Source organism: Camelus ferus, chromosome 28, assembly GCF_009834535.1.
Source record: "Camelus ferus isolate YT-003-E chromosome 28, BCGSAC_Cfer_1.0, whole genome shotgun sequence".
Classification (NCBI taxonomy): Eukaryota; Metazoa; Chordata; class Mammalia; order Artiodactyla; family Camelidae; genus Camelus; species Camelus ferus.
The window spans coordinates 455,851-480,643 of NC_045723.1; the positions used below are offsets into that span (position 1 = coordinate 455,851).

The 24,793-nt window shown below is 49.6% G+C and overlaps 1 protein-coding gene and 1 long non-coding RNA gene across 13 annotated transcripts in view; both read right to left on the bottom strand.

Annotated features, from left to right (window-relative positions):
- MAP4K4 (mitogen-activated protein kinase kinase kinase kinase 4) overlaps positions 1 to 24,793 on the bottom strand; it is a 143,719-nt gene that overhangs the window by 102,235 nt on the left and 16,691 nt on the right. The window lies entirely within an intron of this gene.
- Positions 87 to 22,982, bottom strand: LOC116660367. Its single transcript, XR_004315835.1, has 3 exons — positions 22,973 to 22,982; positions 18,900 to 18,904; positions 87 to 3,416 (listed from the first exon to the last, which is right to left on the bottom strand). It is a non-coding gene; the product is annotated as an uncharacterized LOC116660367 (long non-coding RNA).

Sequence of the window (24,793 nt, forward strand, 5' to 3'; positions counted from 1 at the left end):
GCGCCCCCACCTCGCCCCACCCTGGCTGTCCCCCTTCTGGGGGCAGTGCTTCAGTGGCTCCTGCGAGGCCCACAGAGAACGCCCCAAGCAGCAGGAGCTAAGATCCCCGCAAGACCTTTTGCCTCATCCTTTTGCGGTTTAAAGAGTTAAACCATCTTGGTGTGACTGACCCTTAACTCTGATCCCAAACGTTGAGGTAACTGTCTAAAAGGTACATAACTGATCAAATCCAAAGCAATCACCAAAATCCCTTGGTGTGTTGGCAATTTCTACAATGAGTACTGCTTGAAACAAACAGATTGCCTTTTAGACTGGACCTCTGAAATGTTTTCACTGGGTGTCCTACAGTCACGCATTTGGATTGAACAAAACTAGGCGGATCCTAGCAGACGAAACTGTCTGGAAGGCTAACACATTAAAATGCTGAAAGTGGTCACCTTGTTAAAATCCACATCCCTGCTTCATAAAGCCCCGGAAGCCAATGGCTTACTTCTGAGACTCCAGGACCTCAACCAAAAAAATGGGTATCTACCCTCTTCAGCTAAGTCCTCGGGGGACGTCGGGGGGACGTATTTCCAGTCTCCTGAAGCAACACAATGAGAATGTTTATGTTTAAAATGCCAAAGGCACATTTCAAAAACTTTTATTTCAAAGACTTTCTTTGAAAAGGCACAGGCTGCTGGGGGGAGTGTGCCCTGCAGAAACTGACTTAACTGTTTTAATCGAAGGCCCATTTGGGAAGGTGTTTAACCTTAACAAGGAAGTCCAACCGTAGCTCTGCTACTGACAAGCTCTAGACAATCTCAGGTAAACTGCAAAAACATTTCTAAACCTCAGTTTCACCACCTGAAAAATGGAGATAGTAACAGTGTTCACCTCCTGGCATTAACTGGAAGGATTCAATGAGATGGTGTGTGTGCGAGTACACCCCACTTCTAAGTAACTCCTGGCATGTGTAAAACAAGCCACAAACGCTGGCCACTGGGCTCACCACCATTCACTCTGTGACAGGCACAGAGCTGGCACTGTCCCGTCGTGTGCTGCTGCCCTCGCCTACCAGGACTCTTTGTGAGGCTGCCGGTGAACTCTGCAGCTGGAGCCTGGTGCCCAGAGAGGGCCGGGACTCTCGAGACTGGCACGGTTTCATCACAGTGGGACAGCGATAATGATGTGAACATGGCTGTTAAACTCTTGGTGCGGTTTAGGGGATGAACTTGAATTCCAACTCTGAAACTTCAAGCTACATGACCATACACCAGTAACTTAACCATGCTAACCCAGTCTCCGGTCTTCCCTTTCCCCATTATCTAAGTTACACCTCACCGCTGACAGCACGAGCATGTCACCTTGACATCACGGTCAAGTGCACCTTGAATGTCGTTCCGTCTTTCCCTCCTCCTCCTCCCAGTAACTTCCTAATGCTAAGCACCTCCAGCATAAGGCGGGAGCTTGTCAGCTATGATCATCAGAGAATGGGCTGGGTGTTATAGGAAAAGGACCAGAGAAAATGCAGGTGGATGCAGGGAGTGGCATTCCCTCCTGTGCCAAGAACTTGAATCAACATGCGGTCAGACTAACGAGATAAAGCCACCTTTCAGATAAGAACACAGCCTAAGAACTTTAAACCTGTGTGGCCATGTGGTCCCTATGCTGTTTCATTATCACTGACATTCAAGTAATCTTTCATTCACAGGCCAGGCTTTCAATATCTTGGGGTGACCTCATTCACCTTTGGGCATGTCATGAAATTTTCTGTTCCAATAGAAAATTAATTTTAATCTACTTTACAACCCTGGTAGGAAGTGGGGTTCAGAAGAAAAAGACAACAAAACACAAAAAGGGAGCTGCGCCCTCGCATTTTGGGAAGTGCAGTCCTCAGGGAACACTCCCAGGCCAGCTCTCCAGACCCAGAGGCCGCCAGCCCTGGTCAGGAAGCCGGTGTGACAGCTGGCACCTCCTCTGGCTCTGGCGGGACCACACAGGGAGAGAACCCAGCCTACATGGAAAGTGTGTAAGTGATTCAAACACCTGAGGGGGTGCGAGGTTCAAAGAGTTCAGTGCATGAAAGGCAGTGTACTTAAAGGGTACTTGCTGAATCTGCTACACGCGTGCCCACCCCTCTCCCTCCACTATACCCCACACATTGCCCGAAGTTCACCCGACTCCCTCCTAACCCATTCTGGGGAACCTAGGTAGGTAAGAAGGTTTAAAAAAAAAAAAAAGAAAAAGACTGGGAAGAAAGAGATGGCTTGCCTAGCCCACTGACCATTTCTCCCCAAGTAGGGACACGAGGCGGAAAGACAGGTGCCTTGAAAGTGCTCACTGTGGAAGCACCAGCGACAGAGCTGGTCTTGGCGGACAGGAGTCAGAGGGACCGCGCTTCTGGTGATGTCCCCACCACGGTCCACTCGAGCCGGACAAACGGTATCCACCCCTCAAGCCCGCCACATGGTGGGTTATTCCTCAGAAATATGCTCTGAGCCTGTGCCAATTAAAGGCTTAGAGTCAGTCACACGTGCACACACCCAGGATGTGTCACTGCTGCCCTCGCAGGACCCATAGCCGGCAGAACACAGCTGTGCTTCTGTGCCCAGCAGAATGACCAGGACATCTGGACACATGGACAGCAAAGACGCTGCTGACACAGTCCTTCCCAGAGGCCACGGGCTGTGGGCCTTTATCTTCACTGTGTCCCATGCAGAAACCTACCAGGTGGTCACGACCAAAGACTCCCCAGACAAGCCCCGGGCCCAGCCCAGTCCCGGGCCCAGCCCAGTCCCACTGCGGGGCTGCCCACAGGCCACCCGAGCACACACGTCACACAACTATCTGCAGACCTGAGACCAGAAACCCTCTAACCTGTATGGATTGAGAGATGCACCATTTTCACTGCAGAGCAAATTTCAACACAAGCACCTCCACTTTCATGACTCCAGGTAATTCTCTCCAGATACAACTATCCTTGAAGCTGTGAATGTTTCTCCCTAAGCTGTACGTCAAGCTTCAAATTAAAAACAAAACAAAAACAAACACACAAGCAAAAGCCTCCATCAGCTAAAAACTAACAGTCCTGCCACTCAGGAAAGGAGAAGCTGGATAGATGTGCCAGGCTGGCCAGGGCTGACCAACCCTGGGATCCCACCAACACCTCTGCTGTGACAGCAGCTTCCACAGAAACTTCAGATGCCAGCAAACCCTGGGCCCCAACCAGGATCGCACAAGTTCAAAGGGAATCGGTGCTCCTCAAATCCAGACTCTGCTTCTGGTTGGCTCCACCTCCACCTGCAGCCACCTGCGGTCAGGCCCCTCCCTAACCTAGCACCAGCCACCTGTCTCCCAGTGCAGGCCTATATCGGGCAGTTTCAGTGTCTCCCTGCAGCCCCTCAACGACCCGGCCAGCATCACTGCCTCAGGGGCTGTCTGTTTAATGCCCCTTCTCCCACCACCTGCGCCATCTGCCCCCTCAGATTTGAACACCTGGAGACGCACTGCCTTACACTCAGTAGGTACCCAAGAAATTCCTGCCGAGGGATAGAAGGGACCTTAAGGAATCACCCAGGCTGGTCTTTCATCTGAGCCCCATTTTTGGAGCTGAGACATGGTGGACTTGGGATAAGCTATTTGCTTTCATGATCACCAAGCTGGGACTGAGAAGACGGAGAGAATCAGCCTCTAGCCTGAGTATTCTGCCTCTCAGTTTATTTATAAAAACAAAAGAGGGGAGCGTTTCTACAAAGCTGGTGTTCTTTTTAATATATTCTACCCAAAGTTTACCAATTTCTGAAGCCTGTTTTCTCCTTTCCTTTTCCAGCTGACTTCATGCTCCTTCATCTGGTAAGAATGGGATGTGTCCCCCTGAGGAAGACTGAATTCCTTAATAGAAATGCGAATTCACAACTGAAAAGCTGTCATTAAAACCTTGCCATACTTTCCAACACACCAACAGGGAGGCAGACATGGCACAGAGACACAAGACAGGCCGCCCCCCTCCCAGGAGCAGGTACCAAGCTGAGGGCCCTGAATGAGTGATACGAAAAGGTAAAGGGGGAGGGGGCTCTGGCAGATCCCCCCGCCCTTTGTGAGGTCATCCTGAGGACCCTGGACGGGTCTCTTCAGTCCTTATTTCTAAAAGCAGTCTCCAATGTGGAGTCCAAGTTCAGCATCAAGAAACAGTAAGCATAAATTAAGTGGACACGGGAACGCTCTTCCATCATCTGACAACTCTGACTTCAATCCCGAAGCAGGACAGTGGCGACCGTTTTTAGTTGTCACGCGCGCTGGCTTGTGTGCCTTTAAAAGGCAAAGGCCAGGGCCCGTGTCACTCCATGCACACAAACGCACTCCTACGCATACAGGCGTTTTCAGGAGGGTGTGCAAATAGCAATCTACTCCGCGGGCTGCCCTGCTCTGAAGAGCTTCGCTCTGTGGACTCTAGACTCTTCCTCGGAAGCCAAAAGCAAGATGCATGTGTTATTTACATACAGTGCCACCAGCTTTCTCCGGAAAACCCCACAGAACAACAAGATGCTCTGTTATACACCAAAGGCTCGGGCTGTGGCTGCTCCTTTGACCTACACGATCTAGAAGACAGACCACAACACACTCAACCTATCAACGTGCTGAAGAGACATTAAAAGTCCCTTGGTTTCTCCAAAGGAAGTAACCCCACCCCGAGCTTTAACAGAGCTAAATCACACTCCAGCTCCCGGTGCCTCCAAAGCATTTTCCACTAGAACCACAAGATGAGGGGCCACCGTGACTGCACGTCACCCCCTTAGTGTCTCCAGTCATTTCCAAAGACTGCTGCAAAGAGTAACCAAACCCCCGCTTGTACCAGCTCGGGCACAGCTAGTACTGACATGACACTTCGGGGCTTTCTCGTGGTTCATCTGTTCACTTCCTCAGCCAGCTTTTCTAACCCCTTATCGAGGCCTGGAAAGGAAGTAAATGCCGCTGGAGGGAAGAGATGGATCAGGCTGGTGGAAGCCGGCATCCACCCTTCTGTCCCAACTGAGCCGTGTTCACCCGTGGTCCCCGGCAGTGCAGACCTTCTCTAATTAGAAGGTGGGAATATCAGCTCCTTTAAAGAAGCCTTTAATTAGGCCACCCCTGAAATGCCTGCTCTGCTGTGAGCACCCAACTCCTCACTCTCCCTTCTCCAGCCCAGCAGCACACACAGTCTCGACCGAGGGTGTGGGCACAGAAGCAGCCCCAGGACGAGCCTTCAGACTTCTCCCTCAGCCTCACCCTAAACTCTCACAGTGACTCTACCTTTAGATGCCAACCTCAAAATGTGTTTGAGGGGAAAGGGTGGGGAGATAAGGACATAATGTTTGGGTACAAAGGTAGTTGTTGCCTAACAATCCTCTGAGTAAAACCTGGGGTCTCCAATATTGCCCATGTTTTAGCAACAATACATCCCATGCCAGAAATCTCAGACTTGTATGAATAACTGGGGAAAGGAAAAAAATTTAAAGATGGGATGGATCTAAAAATCGAAACTACCTAGGTTAAGGGAAGGGGGGAAATGTCAAGGAAACAGGTCCACATTTGGCCTAACAAAATTTTTCCCAAAGGTCTGTACTGTTCTCAGAAATGAAATGTAGTTTAAATTTCCTTAAATAAACATTTATAATTAAAGGCACAGTCTAAAATGTACAAGATCCCCAAAACAGTATTTTTATAGCAAGTTCTCATCTTGCAATAAGTTATCCCACAGAATTAAATTCCAGGGACAGAATGTAGAAATCAGCCCCTTGCCTGTGATTTAGTTGTGAGAAGCAGTCGATTCTCCTGAATATAACATACATTATCGTGGCAGATCCCAACGAATCAAGCCACAAATAAAGCCACTTCTTAAACCTAGAAAATAGGAACTAAGTTTCTCACAAGTGCTCTGAAACAGTGAAAACCGTATTTATTCATCCTATCAACAATAAAAATACCAGCATACACTTATATTTAAAAAAAAACCCATTCAAAAGACACATGAAAATGTGACTGAGTGAATGAGTGAGTGAGTGTGTGTGTGTGTGTGTGTGTGTGTGTGTGTGTGTGTGTCTGGCATTTCAGATTTAGACACAGCAGAGAGCTATATACACAGTGGCCCAAAGGTGGCTACGTAACACAGCAGAAATTCAGGATTCATAGTCAGATGTGGGTTCCATAACTTTTGTTTTCACCCCAGGGGCAAATGTCACTACACTAAGCATCGTATGCAAGAAACAAGAAACCACCACAGGGCAACTACGCTACTTAAGCAGCATTATTTGGGAGAGAAGGGGGGAGGGGTGGTCTTATTGGGGCTAGGGGATCTGTTTTCACTTTTTTCCATCTTCTACTATTTCCCTAATTCAACCTATTTTATAACATGAAATCTTAACAGAAGACCTTACAGGCTGCATATGCTACATTTCCTATTTGAAAAAGATGCCAAGAACTGAAGGAACACACCACCAAAAACTTCTTCCACAAATCAAATCCTGCTATTGAAATCTACTATACTAGCTACTCATCTGGTGAAACAGTAGAACATTTAAAAAGTTGTGTTACACTAGCAATAAAATGAAATTAAAATTTCCTACATCATTATAGATGACAAAAGAACCCAGAATTCTTCCCACCGTGAAAGTTACTAGATAAACTGCTGCTGCTCTCTGGGAAACAGACTACTCAGAATAACTCACTTCCTGCCTTTTTCAAATAACAGAGGTCTCAGGTGTTCGGAACCAGTTGCTAACCGCACTGCAGCTTCCAGCCACCCAACTCTGTCCTTAGAGCAAGAGATCAGCCAAGAGCAGCAGCCAGGGGTCTGCAGGTGAGGCAGAGCCTGCGGGGCCAGGCCGGGCGGCAAGGTGCACCGGGCCCAGGGGAAAGGCCGCTGGCCAGCTCGGGCCTCCTCGCCTCCTCACAGAGAGCTCAGGACGTCAGAACCCCACAGTGCTGGTCAAGGGAGAGGCCCTGCAAAGCTAGCGTCTACAGTCCAGTAAGTAGAGGAAAAGGAGACTAAGTTTCACTAGGCGGTAACTAGACCAAAATCTCTAAATCTGCTCTGTCCAATTTCAGGAGGCACTTCAAGACCTCCACGTTCTCTGCAGACAGACCCCCACGTTCTCTGCAGACAGTCCCCCCTGGTAAGCCTCACACCGTCTTTACAGCCAGACTCCTCACTGCTTTCAGAGTGGCCAAGTGCCAGAAGCTCCCGAAGGAAAACAGGCAGCTAGCCCCTTGCCCCGCATAGTGTTCTCTCTGAGAGTGGTTTACAGCGCAGGGTGCCCCCAATCCCCAGTGAAGACAGTGCTGGTGGGGGGGGGGGAGCAGAGAGAGATAAAGGGAAACAGCACCCTGTTGGGAGCTCCCTGAGACGACTCATCCTCTGAAAGGATCAGGGTCACTCAGAGCGGGGCCTTAACACTCACTCTATCCAGAAATGACCCAATCAGCGCTCCTCCTCATTACGAGTCACTTCCTGAGACAGTTCATACTTCTACAAAGAACTGATACTTTCACCACATTAGGAACATGGTTGACCAAGAGTAAACCCAAGAGAAGCCTCTCAGGTCAGTACCATATACATTTCAGAAGCACCTGATGTTACAGCCAGAAAATCAAGGCCCCCCACCCCCCACCCCAGCCTCCCCCAAGACCCCTGAACACCACTCTTGCCCGGCCCGAGGACTCCTCTGACTTCTGAGAGACTGAGTTTCCTTGCTCTAGGCTCACCAGCCTCCTGGAGCAGAAAACCTGAAACCAAGTTAGAACTGAATGTAAACAGATTTCTATTTTTAAGAATCTGTTTAAGCCAGTAAAACCTCTTTTTAAAAAGTGGGGGTGGGTATTGGGCCAGATGAAAGCATCTCATTTCACTTCAGATTTAAAATCTGGAGAGAAACGGGTTTCAGGCTAGTCCTCCCCACCCCGTTCCTGGGGAAAGTAATACTTCACAAGTCTCCTCTCAGCCTGTGCCCCGGGGGCCAGAGCCCCTCTTAGTCGCCCAGCCCCAGCACCCCAGCGTCAGTCAGAGCCCTTCAGGGAGACGCGGGGTGGGGGTGGGGACTGCAGACCACAACTCTCTCCATAAAAACCAGGCCAGGCGGGGAGCGGGGAAGGAGGGCACAGGGGCTGGGCCTCACTCCTTCCATTCAGGCCCAAGTTAGTGCTGAAGTGAAGGAGGCTTCAGTCTCCCTGGTGCACACTTTTCATCATCAACATCCCAGAGCAGGGGGCAGGCATACACAGAGGCAGAGAGAGCAGAGCAGAGGGTAGGGACCAGAGCCCCAAAGGGACCCCCTCAATCACCCGCAGCTCCATGACCTTGGGCTGCAGCCTCCTCCACCGGCCCAGACCAGACAAGGTCAGGACCTGCGGGCGGCGGCCTGGGATGCATGCTGACCACATCTGGGTGCTGTGCCCAGCCCAGCGTGCGGGATCTGGAAGGGTCCTTCACCATCTCCCTCCGGCCACACGGAGGACGCCCTGGACAGCAAGGCTGCGGCCACCATCTCTTCCCAGACAAAAACCAGCACAAACAGCCCACCCTGCCCTGAGAGCCACCACCCTCCCACCGACACACACAGTCACTTTCCCCCCGAACATGGTAAAGCCCCCCAAGACAGACGCCCACCTGCCCCCCACCAGCAGCACCGGAGGAACACCCGAGCATCCAGCCCTGGGACCCACAGGGCAGGCCCTACTTCACAGACCAGCTCACTACTGGTACTGCTAGTGCTACCACAGGCCCATCTTTCCACTGAGGACACTGAGATCAGAAAAACAACTTCCCACCAGCCCACGGCAAGTAAATGCTAGAACAGGGGCAGCTGACCCCAAAGCCTACACCTCACCATGAGGCCAGTGGTTCCCAAACTTTTTAGTCTCAGGATCTCCTTAACTCAAAAAAATGTAAAACTCCAAAGAGCTTTTGTTCAGATAGGTTATATCAATATATACCACATCAGAAATTAAAAACAAGTAATTGGGGGGGGGGCAATGTAAAACTCCCTAAATAAGGAATCCCTACCAACATGAGTCTGTGACATACTCAAGGGCAAAGCTCTATTGCCCTCCACACCCCCCATGTAAAATGAAAGAAGTTTACACTAAGTGTTAGAGTCCTCCAGCATCACACAGTTGCATCTAATTCTCAGACCCTTCTTTTTTTCCTTAAACTCTTTATGGTCTTAGTTGAGAGCAACGATCTCCACAGGCCTCAGTCTCCTCACCTGTACAATGGGAGTAACAGCTAATGGGGCATTTTCAGGGCAGAACCCAGTACAATGTCCGGCTCTCAGACACCGCAATGCTGACTGTAATCACTGTTGTTATTATCGGCCATAGGCAAGGAGAGAGGGACTAGGGAGAGAATTTTCCACTTCCACAAAACAGCAAGGTTTTCTGAACAGACACGTTTCCTTCCCTTACTCTAAAAATAAGGTTATTTTCAAAGCGAGTAAGGGACGGACGGCGCTTTGCTTCTGCTGACAGTGCAAAGTGAGAAAACCAACCTCTATCTGCACTTATTTGTTTTCCCATTTGAATGCCGACACCCCCTCTGTCTTGCAGCAAGCCTGAAAAGAGCCTTTCCTGCAGACATCAAGGTCAAGGAGCAGCACTTCCAGCCCTGACGCTGCTGGAGACAGCAAACGACCTGAATGTGTGGAGCTTGGTCTGGGGAATGAATCAGAGGCTGAAGACAATCAAGTCGGCTTAGGTGAGAATGGTAGAGGACAATAAATCAAGGTGATACGTACATCCTGAAGCCAAAGACACGGGAGGTGTCCTGCAGAAGGCTCCACAGTCAGGCTACTCCACGCCCTGGGGCCGGCACCCCGGACAGAGCACGGGAAGAGCCAGGCTCAGACAGACGAGGGAGAGACCCTTCCTCACGAAAGCTTTCCAGGGCCCTCTTCACTTACACGGTAAGGGCAGAAGCTGCTCTGTCCCAAGGCTGGTTCCCCAATGCTTCTACAGCTGACTTCTCAAATAAAGCTGGCCAAACCAGGCAGTGACGAGCAGCTCCCGCCTATCTGAGGGAATTCTGGATTCACTTCTGGAGTTTAATTTAGAGATTCACTGGAAATTCTCCTACCTGCCATGCTGTAAAGGAAACAAGTTTCCAGAGACGGGCTTATTTATTTTTTTAACCTCTAGTCAACAAAGTTTATGAAAAGTAAATCTATATAATAAACCCCGATTCAATAAGGCACAGAGTGTTCGGACGGAGAAAGTAGCAGGCATCCTCTGGGAACTTAAAATTACAGCTACTAAGGCCCCAAAGCACAGCGCGCCAAGTGTTACAGAAGTACCCCCTGCTTTCTGTTTCCTCAATTGTACTGAATTATTACAAAAGTAAATAGCAAAACACAAAAAAATCCCTTAGAATCAAATGATATTTCAGGGGGAAAAACTTCAGGACTTCTATCCATGAAGATAAATGTTTTCATTGATATCCCATATAAAATGTCTTCATCAATGTGTTTCTTTTTGGTCATCTGTACTGTAAACTGAAGGCGACAGAAACAACCCCTTCCCTACAGAGCAAGCAGAACTGAGAGCCACGGGGACAGAGTCCTGGGGGCCGGAGCACAAGCACAGCGGGTCTGCTGCCACCGGAAACCTCCTCCCTCAGAGTCCTGCCACCCTGGTTCCACGGGTCAGGTTTATCTACTATCCACGGGCAAGGAAGGAAATATCCTGCTGATGGTCAGCTTTGCTGCAAGCCCACTGCAGAGACTGGTAGACTCCGTCAGGGGCGACTGTCTCCCCCTAGGCCACAACCCCACCCCCAGCCCTGAGTCTGCCCTCCACACTGACACACGACACACGTGAGCAGTGACCTCATCTACTCCGACCTGCACTCAGGCTCCCCTGAGCCCTCTTCTCAACGAGGCCTTAAAAGATCTGGACAAACACTAGCACGGTTCCTACTTGCACCCCTAGGATGACCCTCATCCCAAAAAGTGCCTGCCTGAGAAAACTCAAGCTGCCAGAAGAACCGAATGCCTGGAGATCCGGCCCATGTCCATGTCAGGGTGGGAGACAAGCTCAGAAAGAACGCGCTAGTCAGCAAACCCAGGTGGGTTCCCCAGGCCCGCTCAGCCCTCACCCCTCTCCTCCTCCCTGTCACACGCCCCCGCACCTCTGTGCAAATTCAAGTTTTCCTTGTGGTTTCAACAGTCATTACAGATTAGAGTCTGTCCTGACCACCTCAGTGTCCTCTTCGCTCATCTCGGACAATCCTCCCCCGCCCCGTGGAACAGGCCCTGTGGTGCTCAACTCGAATTTACAGATGAAAGACAGGCTCTTAGGTTCAGTCACTTTCCCAGGTCACTGCCTTCCTGGTGGCAGCCCAGGCAGTGGGTGATCTTCGGCCCAAGGACAGGACAACCTGGCAAGCAGGGCACAGCGACAGGGGCCAAGAAAGGAAAGGCAGTCATCGGAAGCAGAGAAAGACACCAGCCGCTGGGTCTGGGTCCAAGCGCTCCCAGGAGAATGTGGGATAAGACAGATTCAAGACTCTAGAAAAAAATCACTGAACCGGAAAAACCTTCTGCAGATCATTATCCTATTTCTTTCATCCGACAAATCTCAAAGCACTAAATCGCCTCCCAGAGGCAACTACTATCAATGTTGTTCAGTTGAAATGGACTTTAATTGCCCTGCATAAAAAAAGACATAGACATCACACTGCTCTTTTTAAATCTGCATATAAGTTCTGTCTAGTCCCGACTGAAGGCATTTCTTTCTCGTCTACTGTGCCCTGGGTGGCCCTGTGTGCACCAGGAGGAATCCAAGCCAGCTTTTGGTCAGAAGGATGTCCTCATTTCTTTGGTTCAGTGGATTAAGAAAGAATCCAGGTTTACTCAGATATTCCTTGGTGTTTGAAGTATCTCCGCCTTTACCTAGGAATGCACGTCAGTGAAGCAGTAAAGAGCAGCGGGGCAGGCAATGGTCACCGCCCACTCAGGTGGGTCTTCCCTGGTGCTGAGCAGGGAGGAGAGGCAGGTGGTCCAGAGCTGAGCCCACCCCAGTCCAGGCGAGCCCCTCTGCCACCTAAGAGCTGTGTGGCACTGGCATGATGGGGAACCTCTCTGAATTTCACCTATTTCCAGAGCCTAACACAGAGCAGGGCATCAACACATACTGATCCACAGCATTCCTTTCCATTTCCATTCATTCCTGGCAGATGTTTTAAACGTGCAGAGAAGGTAACAGGATACTAAATACAGGAGAGAGGAGAGAACAGGCAGGACTTGGGCCTGAATGATTGTGAGTAACCAGAAAATGACAGCTTTTTTCTTTTCAAACTTTCTTTCATCTGAGTCACCTGTTCCAGACACCAGGACCTGGCCTTGAGCAACTCCAAGGAGTGGCAGAGGGAGGAGGAGAAACGCCACCACCTCTCACTGCACACGCACTGCCCATCTCACAGAACACTCAGCAGCCCAACCTGCAGACTCCTCCACGCCTGTCCTTTTCCAGCTCTTTCTTCTGCACATTTCCCAATCTTCTACTCAGATCAGAGAGACATTAGTAATAGGAAATACAGAAAATATGAGTAATGGGGGGAAAGCTCACATTAAATAAGTGTAACTAACAAGTAATTTGAAGTGATAGCATATATTCATTACTTCTTTGGAACCATGAAACCAACTTAATTTAATCCAAGAATTAAAAAGAGGACACAGTCCTCTTCACCCCAGTAAAGGAAGCAGCGTAACCCCACTGCAGTAAAGCTACCAACCTGGCCCCACTTCATCCCCCAAGACACGAACACTGTTCACAGCCACCAGGCACACACCCTGGCTGAAAGAAAAGGCACTGAATATCTTCCAGGTGACACATACTCTCACACAAGATTAAATTTTATTAGGAGCTTTATCATCTGTGTTTCACAGGTTTGTCATAATGACTAACTTCTCATAATCAAACCTCCAAATTGCCCAATAGCCTCTTCTTCCTGTGTGTGGACAGCTCAAGACAGCTCAGCCAAGCACACGGACTTGTGATAGTAAAAATGAGGTGTCACAAGAGAGGAAGGAAGGAAGTGAGGGAGGGGAAGAGGGGCTGATTAACATTCTTGATGCCAGAGCGCTCCTTACTTTTATCTTAATGGCTATCTTTCCAAAGTGTTCTTCCAATCAACAAATTTTTATTAAGTATCCCCCCCGGGACCAAGTACTGTAAGTGTCCAGCACCAACTCGGAGGCCCTGGAAGCACTTAGGACACACCCTTGCAGGAGGGCTCAACAGTTCATCTCAGTAAAGCACAAATGTGACCACGTTAGAACAGGTACCAGGGGACACACTGCAAAGGAGTCTCAATCAGAAAAAAATGTACTTAATATAATCTTTTTGAATGACTGAGGGTCTGCAATGAACAGAATGGGTCACTCTAATGCATGCACCAGAGTCTAATTCAGTGTAAGGACCCGTATGTGACCGGCACTCCGATAAGCCGGGGACGCAGGGGTGACCCCGCTCAAACTCTGAGCAATGACTACACGAACAAATAGAAAACCACGACTGGCAGCAAGAGCAGTGCTAAACGTGCCATGTTTGTACCCACGACCCAGCTGGGGACATCGGGGAGCGAACTTCAGCACAAAGATGAAGGGGACCATGGCACCTGGCTGGGCCTGGACCAGCTGGGCCCAGAGGCCTATTAGAGTTTGGCCCTTATCCAATGAGCAGGGCGACACGATCCGACGCTTGTTTCCAACAGGTCTCCATAGCTGAACTGTGGAGAGCTGATCAGATGCGAAGAGGCCAGTCAGGATGAAGGCTACTGCCAGGGACCGTGCCAAAACAAGCAGGAGGAGATCCTGACCTCGTCAGCAGCGGAGGGTCTAGAATTTCTAGCTGTGAAAGTATTTGATACCAACTTGCTTTTGGTGGAATCAAACACCTGCAGACAGTAGACGTCCACTAAGTGTAAGAGGGAGACCAGCATTTAAGTGGGAGGGTGGAGAAGTGGACTTCCCTGCAGAAAAAGCATCACTTAACCCGAAAGCATCTGTCTGCAACCACTGAAAGCCGTTCTGAGCATTCAGTATCACTCTCACAATCTAACCTGTCAGCCAGAACTCACTCATCACCTTCATGCAACTCTCTAATGTACACCCCTCCGTCTGCCTCCACCTCGGTCCCTTTCTGGCTCCTACCCCCAGAGCACCCAGATGGGTCTCCCTGCCTTCAGCCACACTCCGCTCCACGCTGCCCTCCCCACTGCTGATGGAGCACTCCTTCCAAGTACAGAGCTGACTGTCTCTCCGCTTCAAACCCTTCATCCTGTGACTTCAGGACGAAGCCTGAATTCCCTGCCTGATGCGTAAGGCCTCCTACGGGCCAGCCGGGCCCTGCTGCCTTTTGTCTGTGGCCCTGCCCCACCCTCAACAAATGACTAAGGAGAGTGACTTAGGGTATTCTGGGAAGTGTTTGCTCCACAACCTAGATTTTTCATTTGATCTCTGCAGGAAACCCAAGTACAGAAATAAATCAGGTGGTGCCTCGTTGGTACCCTGGCCGGGCTATTCAAGAAACCTCCTTCTCAGACACTGTTCAAAAAAATCCTTTGCCCGCTGACAACTTGCTAGTACAGGGCTAGCACCAAGATGAAGATAAACAGGGCTGGCCTTGGCAGGGAAAGTTAGCCTGGAGGTCTGCCATGGGCGAGCCCACTCTTCCCTGCAAGAACGACCCCCACAACCTCTCCGCTCCCCTTTTCTGCCCCAGAACCGCCCTGCTTCCAGCCCAACCCCTCCATGCCATCTTGACAGGGATCTCACTGATACAGCAACCAAAACTCAGTCACTACGCTGTACATTTGCATGGTAAGCCTTTCACCCGACATAAAGGGAAAACAGAAGACTTTGGTGCTGGACAAGTAAGTTCTGGTTCTGGGCAGGGAGAGGAGAGGTGGTGTTCTAGTCCAGTGCTCTGTCTCTGAACAACACTCTGGCCAGAAACACAAGTCAAAACCTAAGCTGACCGGGCCTGGCCCACTCTGACCCCCGCGTCTTTCCTGTGGGCCCATAGACACTGAACTCTCACCAGCAACACTCTAGAATCTAGTCTGGGATGCTGAGGACCTCTGACCTCCCCAGTTCTCAGGAGCGTTCTCTCCTCTACAGCCTCCCAGGGCTTCACTCAGCTCCAGCCAGATGCAGTGTGCGGACCACACTGCTCTCTGGACAGAATGACCAGTGCACAGACCCAAAAGCCCTCTCTCCCTGAGAGGCACCGCAAGGCAGGCAGGGAAGCAGGGAAGCAGAGTGCAGAGTCCGAGCGGCCGGCCCTCTGCAGAGGAGGCCCCGGGAGTGCAGGAGGGCAGGCCAGTTCTGAGAGCAACACTGGGGCCCCTCAGGTCACCACACCCTGTCCGTCTGGCAAACTTGTGATGGCTAAACTGGTGCATGATTACAGATAAAACAGAATGGAAATGGGGGGGGGGGGGGGGAGATACATACACATTTACAAATTCTGCTTTGTTATAAATAGGGCTAACCACAATCTTTTAAGGAAACGACTTGCTAGTCACAGTAAATCACCACTCAGCACAGACATCATACAATCATGTGCCTCAGACTGATCTTGCGAGTTTTCAGTAGTTTTCTCTGTTTTAACACAATAGTAAATTTTGTGCATATCACAATCAGGGGCTACAACAGCAAAGAACAAATAAGGGGTTGGGGTGGGCACAATATTTACCAGTCAGTGTTTTCTTTTTATTTTCATAATACTGATTTTGTACAGATTTTCAGACAAAGGTAACTTCAAAACTTCCATCTTCTCTATTATTAAAGAGACTGCAGTATGAGTCCCTGCGCAACGGATCATGAATCAATTCATTCATGGGATCTCTTCTCTATTAAGAGTCCCAAGAAAAACAGAAGGAAAAAAGATAAAAGAAATTCCTTCCAGACTCTCTTCGGGGCAAGCTCAGTTAAATCTATGAAATGCCACCACGAGCCCCACGCTGGGCTGGATCCATCCTCCTGCCCTGAGGTCACTGTCATGTTCACAGGCAGCAGAGCAGGGAGCAGCGGCTCCAGGAAGTTACATGATTTCTTCAAGGTCACAGTCAGCAAGTGTGAAAGACTTGAAGTGGCTCAGAAACACCCCTCCAGATCTCTGCTCTTCCTACAAACAGTGCCCAGTGAGGACACCACATGCTGACCACCCACCACGGCTGGCAGTGAGCCAGGCCACTACACTCAGGGCGTGTCATCTGCAGAGCAAAGCTTGACGGGCAGGTGATATTACCGTATTTCTCACGTCTAAGAAAAACTAAAGCTCACAGTGAGTACATGTTAACCTGTCCAAGGTTTGCAAGGTAGTAAGGGCTGGAAAGTGGAAAGGATGTTTATATCTCAGTCTGTCTTGGCTCCAATCTTCCCAATGCCCCGCGCATTCCCCACACATCCTGCCCCCTCCGACTCCGCCTCCTCCCTCAACATCAGAGTCCCTGCTGCTACTCCAGCATCAACCCCACACCTGATGCCCACCGCTCACCTCCCACAGAAGGCCTTCAGAGACCCAAGTTCTAATTTCTAGACTTGACACCAACTGGCTAGGTGACCATGTGAAAGGAGCTGACCCTCTCTGGGCCCTCCGAGGCCAATGGACCAGATAACCAGGAGGATCCTCTACAAGCTCTACGCTCAGTGAGTGGTTCCTGACATCCCTTTCATCCTTCCCCTGAAGAATCGGCCCCTCCGGACCATCCCTGACCATCACTTCCTCAATCATGGAGGGTCAGGTACAACTTCCAGGTCCGCTGTCTCGTGCTCCTGCAGACCCAAGACCCGGCCAGTGCCCAGGGCGTAGGAAAGCCTGGAAGCTGTGGCTGGCTTCTAGACCACGGGGCGGAGTCTCTCGTCAAGTCAGTACCATATAAATTTCAAGTCAGGGTCCCCAAAAGCCGCCCAAAGGCTGGAACTCTGGCTCAGAGGCCAGTGACACAGGGCCCCAGGCTGGAGAGTGGCAGCTCCCTCCACGTCCACCAGCACTTCAGTGGGGTCAGACCTGGAGCCGACCGACTCACTTCCCTTTCTCCCACCCAGCTGAGCAGCAGAGGGACGCACTTCCCTGAAGCCTGTGACCTCTCATCTCCAAGCAGTTAAACCTCAAACAGGACAATCCTAGGACGGGATTTCTGAGATGCTGCAGCCGCCTCTCTCTTCAGCCACCCCCTGCCCAGGTTATTACACCCCTGAGGGTAACCATTTCTCAGATGAATACAATCAACGTGAAATAAGGAAGTCCTGGAGAGTTTACAAAGGCAGGGTGTGCGGATTACTCCGCCCAGGACCACAGTAAATTACACGGCAGCTACTTCTGTGGGTCTTCTGAGCCCAATTCATCTCCCACTGACTCTAAAATAAGTAATAAATTATACTGAAATCTGCACCTCCTCCTGCAGGGCTGGTCCTCACAGAAGCGTGCAGAACCAGCTTCCCCTCGCAATTCTGGAGAACAGCTCAGAATCCACAGGAGAGTCAGTACACTGGTAAGTCCACGCGACCACGGGACATTTAATAATTATCCTAGTCATTTCTGGAGGATGGGTAGAAAAGGTAAAACCCACCCACAGGAACCAAAACTTACTTCATTTAAAAGGTCTCTCGAGTGAATGAAAAGCAAAACAGGGTGTGACGTGCGGCTCATCCTCAAAATCCTCTCCTCTCCCAGGTTCCACACACACATCATTTCATCTCATTTCATGAGACCCTTGGAGCGACACCTGCCACTGGAACGTGGGTGAGGAGCAGCTCAACAGGCAGGTGAGAGGGAGCAACTTGGTAGGTGGCCACCCGAGGCCGGGGTGGACAAAGCAAAATGAGGACCACGGCACAGAGAACAGTGGGCCACGCGGCTGGTTTCATTTCAAAAGAAATGCCTATCAGTTATTAAGCCTGGATTCTTTTGAACCATTCCTCCCATTTGCTGAAAGAAACCTAGCATCCCCAGGTCCACTTGCTTTCAAACTACCTTGATCACAACCTACAATAAAAAGTACATTTCAAACCACCACCCAACACACGTGCGACACACATTTTTCACCAAAGCACACGTTTCTGAAGGTGGTATGAAACACTCGCCCTGGGTACATCTAAACACTCCGGTCTGTACTCAGTTAAAGGAATGGTGATAGTTTTCACCAACCAGCCGGGTGCACTCCCCACTAATGGACTGCACCCCAAACCAGGGAAACATGGTCCTACTTTGTTATTTTATGAAAAGCAAGGCAAACACTGAGGACAAGGGATTATAAGCCTAATATTAAACCCAAAGTGTATTTTCTGATTACAGTGTCTCCCGCAGTGTCAGGCAGACTATTTTCAGGAAATCCTAGAGACAAAAGGAGGGGAGGAGGGCCGCAGCATACAAGCAGCCCATCACTTTCTGAGCCGTAACTCTTGGTTGCTTCTGCCTTCATCTGTTATTTCGTTTTTAGCACCCTCCCAGATTCCTGAAAGCTGAACATTTGTGTAACACTTAGCAGTTTGCTTCATGTCACAGACTGATTTCTTAATTTTGCCAATTTCCAAATATAAATCAATTTATTTCACATACCCCAAGAAATAAAAGAATCCAGAGCAATGGTCTCCAAACACGGCTGCACATTTAAATCAACAGGTAGATTTGTTTGTAAAAATATCCTGGGGCCCAACTCAGATTAATCAGGGGGCCCTAGAGACAGCTAAGTTTCTGAAGGATTCTGGGGTGACAGTCATGCTCTATTTGCTGACAGGGGGGTGCGTTAAACTGCTGTTTGCACCGTCTTCTACAAACTCAAAACTCATTAAGATTTGTTCTTTTCATTACATATAAGTTCTCCCCAAAAGAAAAAAAAATGTAAACAGACACCAAACTCCACATAATACACAAGCTGAAACGTTCGCTTCAGAGTAAAGCTACTGATTTCAGCAACTTATTTCAAAATGCCCTTTTAAAAATAGCTCATACTGTATATGATTCCAACTATATGACATTCTGGAAAAGGCAAAACCTTTTTTAAAAAAGTGAAAAGATCGGTGGCTGTCAGGGGTTGGGGGTGGGGAGAAAAGATGAGGTGGAGGGTGGGAGGCCGCTCAGGGCGGTGAGGCTGCTCTGTGGGACACCACAGTGGTGCGTGCACGTCTTATCCATCTGCCCAAACCCAGAGAGTGCACACCACCAAGAGTGAACCCTAACATAAACCACAGACTCAGGGTGGTGATGATGTCACTGCAGGTCCGCCAGCTGTCACCCATGTACCACCTGGGGGAGGAGCTGACAATATGGGAGGTATGGATGTGTGGGAGCAGGAGCTATATGGGAAATCTCTGCACCTTCTTTTAATTTCGCTGTGAACCTGAAACTGCTCTAAGAAAATAAAGTCTTTAAAAAGAAAAACAGGATAGACTGATGGACAGACAGGTGGATAACTGTGCAAAAGCAAATATAATAGAATATTAATTATAAAACCTAGGAGGTAGATATATACGGGTATTCCTTTTCTAGTTCTTTTAACTCTTCTGTAGGTTTAAATTTTTTTCCTTAATAAAACGTTAAGAGGAAAGCTCCCCAGACGATCATACAGACACCTCCTCTAAGTGTCGTCCCCAGATGGCACCCAGTGACGCGTTAGAAGACTCTCAGTCGCACAACAGGCTGACTGGACCAGAAGCTGGGGGGTGGGGCCAGCACCCGGGGAGGAGGACGCTGGCGGAGCCCTGCCGGGATGCTGCGATGCCACAGAGACCGGGCTACAACAACCCAGCGATGTCTAGGCTGGGGAGTCAGAAGACTGTTTCTCAGTTATTTCATGAGACCAAGGGGAACCTGATCATGTCCCAGCTCTCCAGTTCCACACATTTCCTGCGTGGAGTCCTACACGCGCTCCTCACGCGGGCTCCCCACCCCTCTCTGTTCCACAATGTTTAACACAGCACCTAACTGCCAAATCAACAAACAAGTAAGTGCTCCTTACTCCTCTTACATTTTATACTAATCCATACTTGCAAAAACATGTACCGAGTCTAAAACAGAGGCCATTTATTTGGTAACAAGCTATGTCTGACAAAAACAGTTTTTATTTTGATAAAATAAAATTGGCTTTATCGTAAGGAGTTTCGCAATTACAATCAAAAGCCAATCTCACTGTCTCTACAAGGTTCTTTATACTTCTGGGTATTTTGAGATAACAGTACTTGGTAAAATAACATTATTTTTATTTTTCTAAACTCTCACAGGACCTTTAAAATACACTCCACTGAGTTTTACAGAAATAAATCCTTTCCTTTTTGAAAATGGCAGCTACATGAGTAAATGCTAAGTGTTCTGTTTGTGTTTCTATAGATCTGTAGACTATGAAAACATTTATCATCAGACAGTTATGAGAGGGTGGAACTGAATTCCTCCTCTATCTCGTGTAAGACAATCAGGCCAAACAAATCACAAGAACATCCTTTCCTATTTAGTTTAAGGAGCATGTTTTATAATCCTGTCCACAAAGGCCTTTTAATCCCAGAATAAAGTTATTTATGTTCAAAGTAAAACTGAAGCCTTGAGGATGGCCTGTGGAAGTCTCAGCCAGGCCAGCTGCAAATGAGGGAACTGAGCAGAACACCTTTTACCAACAGCCATTAAAGACCCACAGTTAACTCCAAGATGATTAGCTGGTATTAGCTGATATTTAACTAAAGCTAATGGGTTTTCAGTCAACAATAAAATAAAAACTAAAACACCCAAGGGGAATAGCTCATAAATTAGCTAATCACTGGCAGCTCTCTGTGGCACAGCACCCGGTCTACCTGCCCACCTAACCCGGACCCCATGACCTGTGATGACAAAGCGATGGTGACAGCAGGTTTCAAACCTGCTCCGACTCAAAGGCAACCTTCATGACCATACCTCCCAAGTCCTTGAATCACCAGAAACACAAGCCCCAAAGGCCCTCTGTAATTCTGAATCCTCACTCGAAGATAATAAAGCTGTTTCAAAACTCTTACGTTTGCAATTCTGTCACTTCTAAGAGGATCTGCTTGGCTTATCTCCACAAAGCGGAAGAGGTGCAGCGGCTCCGTGAGCCCCCTGAGCCAGGGTCCAAGGTAAGTCTGGCAGCAACACCCAAAACTGAGAAAGCTGAGGCTAAAACCCAGCAGGGCGAGGGCTCCCGACACGGGTCACTAGACACGCATGGGCTCAGGGAGACACTGATCTTTTATCCCGATTTCCACCGAGAGAAATATGACATGGTGGCCACAAAGAAACGGGCTGTAAGGAGAAGACAAGCTTTAAAGAGATGACACCCACAGCATAAACTACAGCGTTAAGTCCCACGGAATGCTGAGTGCCCGCACGTGAATGTCACGTGACCACGGGTGTCCCAGCTCCTCCACAAACCATCAACCACAATCGCAATGCACCCGTTTTCCTTTCACATCCAGCAGTGCTGATGCTGGCACAGGAGACCCATATGACAGAATGTCTCTCTTCTTACCTTGGAGACCTGGCGCCAACACTGACAGTGACGAGCTTACCCAGCTTTGCACTGATTAACACGTCCAGTGTGTGCGTGCAGAGGCAGAGGGAAAGGCTTGGGCCCAGATCGAGTCAATCTCAGATGAGATGAGCCCAGTGCCTACCTTACCATTTACCTTTTGTGACTACAGAACAAACACAACAAGCAAGGGGAAATGGTTTCAAAAAGTGGAAAAAGAAAAAAAATTTTTTTTTTGCTTACCTTTTGGTCTGGGAAACTTCAAACACACCACAAAAGTAGAGAGAGTCAGAGAGCAAAGCCCGTGCGCACCACCAGCTTTAATGATTATGGCCGCGCAGCCAAGCCCGCTCCCTCTCCACCCCTGCCCACCTTCCTCGCACGGGGCTATTCGGAACTAAATCCCAGACAGGTATCGTTTCATATGCACGCACTTCCCCACTCAGAAGAGGTAAATGCTTCTGAAACTAGTGTTTCCCAAGCCTAGCTGTGCAGTCACTGACAGAGCTTCACAAAAAATACAAATTTTTCTATACCCCAGTACCACACCCCAGTAGGTCTGGGCACAGTGCTAGAGTCTGCTCTGTCATCTCTCACCAAAAACCTCCCCAGCTGGCAGAGAACTGCTCCTTAAGTTCTAGACCCAAAGCTGACTGTCGCTCCATTCCCTCCACAGAAAGAATCTTTAAACGCAGAAAACACGGCAAAAATATCAAACAAAAAACCAACTGAGACCCAAAACACTGTCGAGACCCCCTGCAAGAGGAACCAGGCGCCCTACAACTCTCAGTCACCTCCTAATAACCCCTGGACTAGAGGTTTCAAAGGGCTGCCTTCTGAAAGCGCCCCAAGTTCTAGGGATAAACGGGCCACACGGGCCCAGCCCTTCCTGTTGAAGAAAACCAGTAAGAGGCCCAACGAGATGACCCAAGCAGCTCAAGGCAGCTGACCCCGCCCCTACACTGCAGGAAAGCCCCCTGACGGAGGCTCCGGCACGCACTGGCCTCACGGCTTTGCCTGTCAGCCGAGTCCTCCAGGGCTGTTCCAGCATCCGCAGCCCAGCAGGCAGGTTAACCCCGCCCTGCACACTAGAGGGACAGCACCACACGGTCCCTTCCTAAGCCCCACCACGGATACTTAGATCGTTGTCACCTGGAACACATCTGTGGGACTCATCCCAAACACAAGGACATGTCTGACACAAAAAGAACTTCAGAAGGACTGAGGATGCTCGGCCTAAAGCGAAGGAGCCTCGGGGAACAGGAGTGAGGCCTTCAGGACCCACTGGTCATCACTTCTGGCAGAAGACGCCAGAAGAAAACGTCAGCCAACATCCCCAACCACGAGTGATATCAACGATGGGGGCCATGACTCCAGGACAAGGACAAGGGGCTGGCCAGAGGCGCCGTCGGGGGAGGGCTTCCTGACCGCGGCAGGCGGGAGCAAGGCCTGGTGCACCCTAAGCTCCTCCTCCAGCCCCACCACGAAGAGCTCATGGGTCCCCCAGGCCAGCCTGTGGTTCCTTCTCCATCTCTCTCCGCAAAGTTGAGAGAGCGAAACCAAGAATTCAAAACTAAGCAAGCAGGTAATGCTTTGACCCTTCAGAGGATCACGTCTGAGTTCTTCGTGTGAAACCTCCAGCCTCTCCATGCCGGGGGAAAACCAGAAATTCAGCAATACCTGCACTTGCTTTTCAAATCAAAGCCTAAGACAGACAAACCTAGTCATTGTTTTCATATTAAGAAAACAGTAACAAAAGATCACTGAATTAAAACTAGCTTGAATATCTGAATTTTCAGGAAGCAGAATCTAAAAGTCAAAGGAAAATGACAAGAAGAACAATGCCTGTCACAGTGCCTGCACGGACTGGACGCGCAGCACTGCTCACTTTTTAAACGAGTGGGATGAGAGAAAGCGAGCGTCAACAAGCCATTTCAGGCAAAAACGTGGAAGTCCTCCTGGCATCTCCTACACGGCTGGTCCGCAGCGCAAGCCGCTGTTCCCTGCACCTCCCTGGGCCCTTCGGGGTTTTTCTAGGCAAACGGGGGAGGGTGAACTGAAGACCCTTCTCAAGTTCCTTCCAGAACTATCTTTCTATGATTGTAACACATCAACATAAAAATCACTGATCTCACCCACGAGACCCACAAAAGACACACTTAACGACGACTGTGCCACACATCCCTCCGCCCAGACCAATTTTTCCTTTGTGTCTCTCCACAGCACTTGAAATCATCAGGCTCTGCCTCCCTTCCACCCATCAGATCTCCTGTTAGAACTTCCCTATGCTCACAGCCAGGCTTCAGAATTTCCTGTCCCAGCAATGACACTTTCCCAATTTGCAAGGGGCATGCACTGAAGAACCAAAAAGCACATCTAAAAGTCTTCCCTGAGTTCTCCATTTGATTATATTTACACCTCTGCCCCCTGCCCCTGCCCAACTCAAAACACAGCTGCCCGATGGGCTGGCACGTGGGCTCTGCAGCCTGCCCCAGGACACCACAGCAGCTATTTTCACTGGAAACTTGCTGCCTGGCTCAGATACCGTCCACAGCCCCTGGGCCACTCCATGACTATCTCACCCAGAAACCTGGCTCTCTCCTTCATTCCTTCACTCTCTGAAACACTTACTTTTGTGCCACAAAACGCACCACAAACTGAAATGGAACATGACAATCATAATCAGTTTCCTATCATGTCACCAGATCACCAAACAGGGTGAGCGGGCTGGCACCTCACTGCACTGCCTTCAACTCTGACAGAGAGAAAGCACCCGAGGGTGAGGGTACGGGAGACCCCAGATCTCTGTGACCCTCGTACCAGACCACAAGGTCCCTCACTACACATCTGTAACCTCTGGGGCTACATAATCTCTAGCAGCCTTCCCTACACACACCTCCCGTGATGCTCAGAGACTGGGATCCCAACTGCAAGTTACAGTCCGCTCACAAAATCATCGACACGAGACACCTGACACCACTCAGATCAGACATAATCCTAGCCCAGCTAAGCCGCCGTAACAGCTGTGTTCCAACGAAACGTCTGACCAGCTGCTAACCCCCACCCCTTCCTCCTGTCCTTACTCAGTCCTTAGTATTCAAAGTGTGAAACTGCCGCAGCATCACCTGGAAGCCTCCCAGGCCCCATCCCAGCCCCAATGAGTGGGAGTGCACACCGTCCATTTCCATTAATTTACACAATCACTTTACTGTATCAAAGGCTAATGAGTCCTCACTGAGCTTAACACATCCTGACTCTTTTCTAAACCCACCAAAATCACAATCTGCAGAATGCTCTCAACTCTAC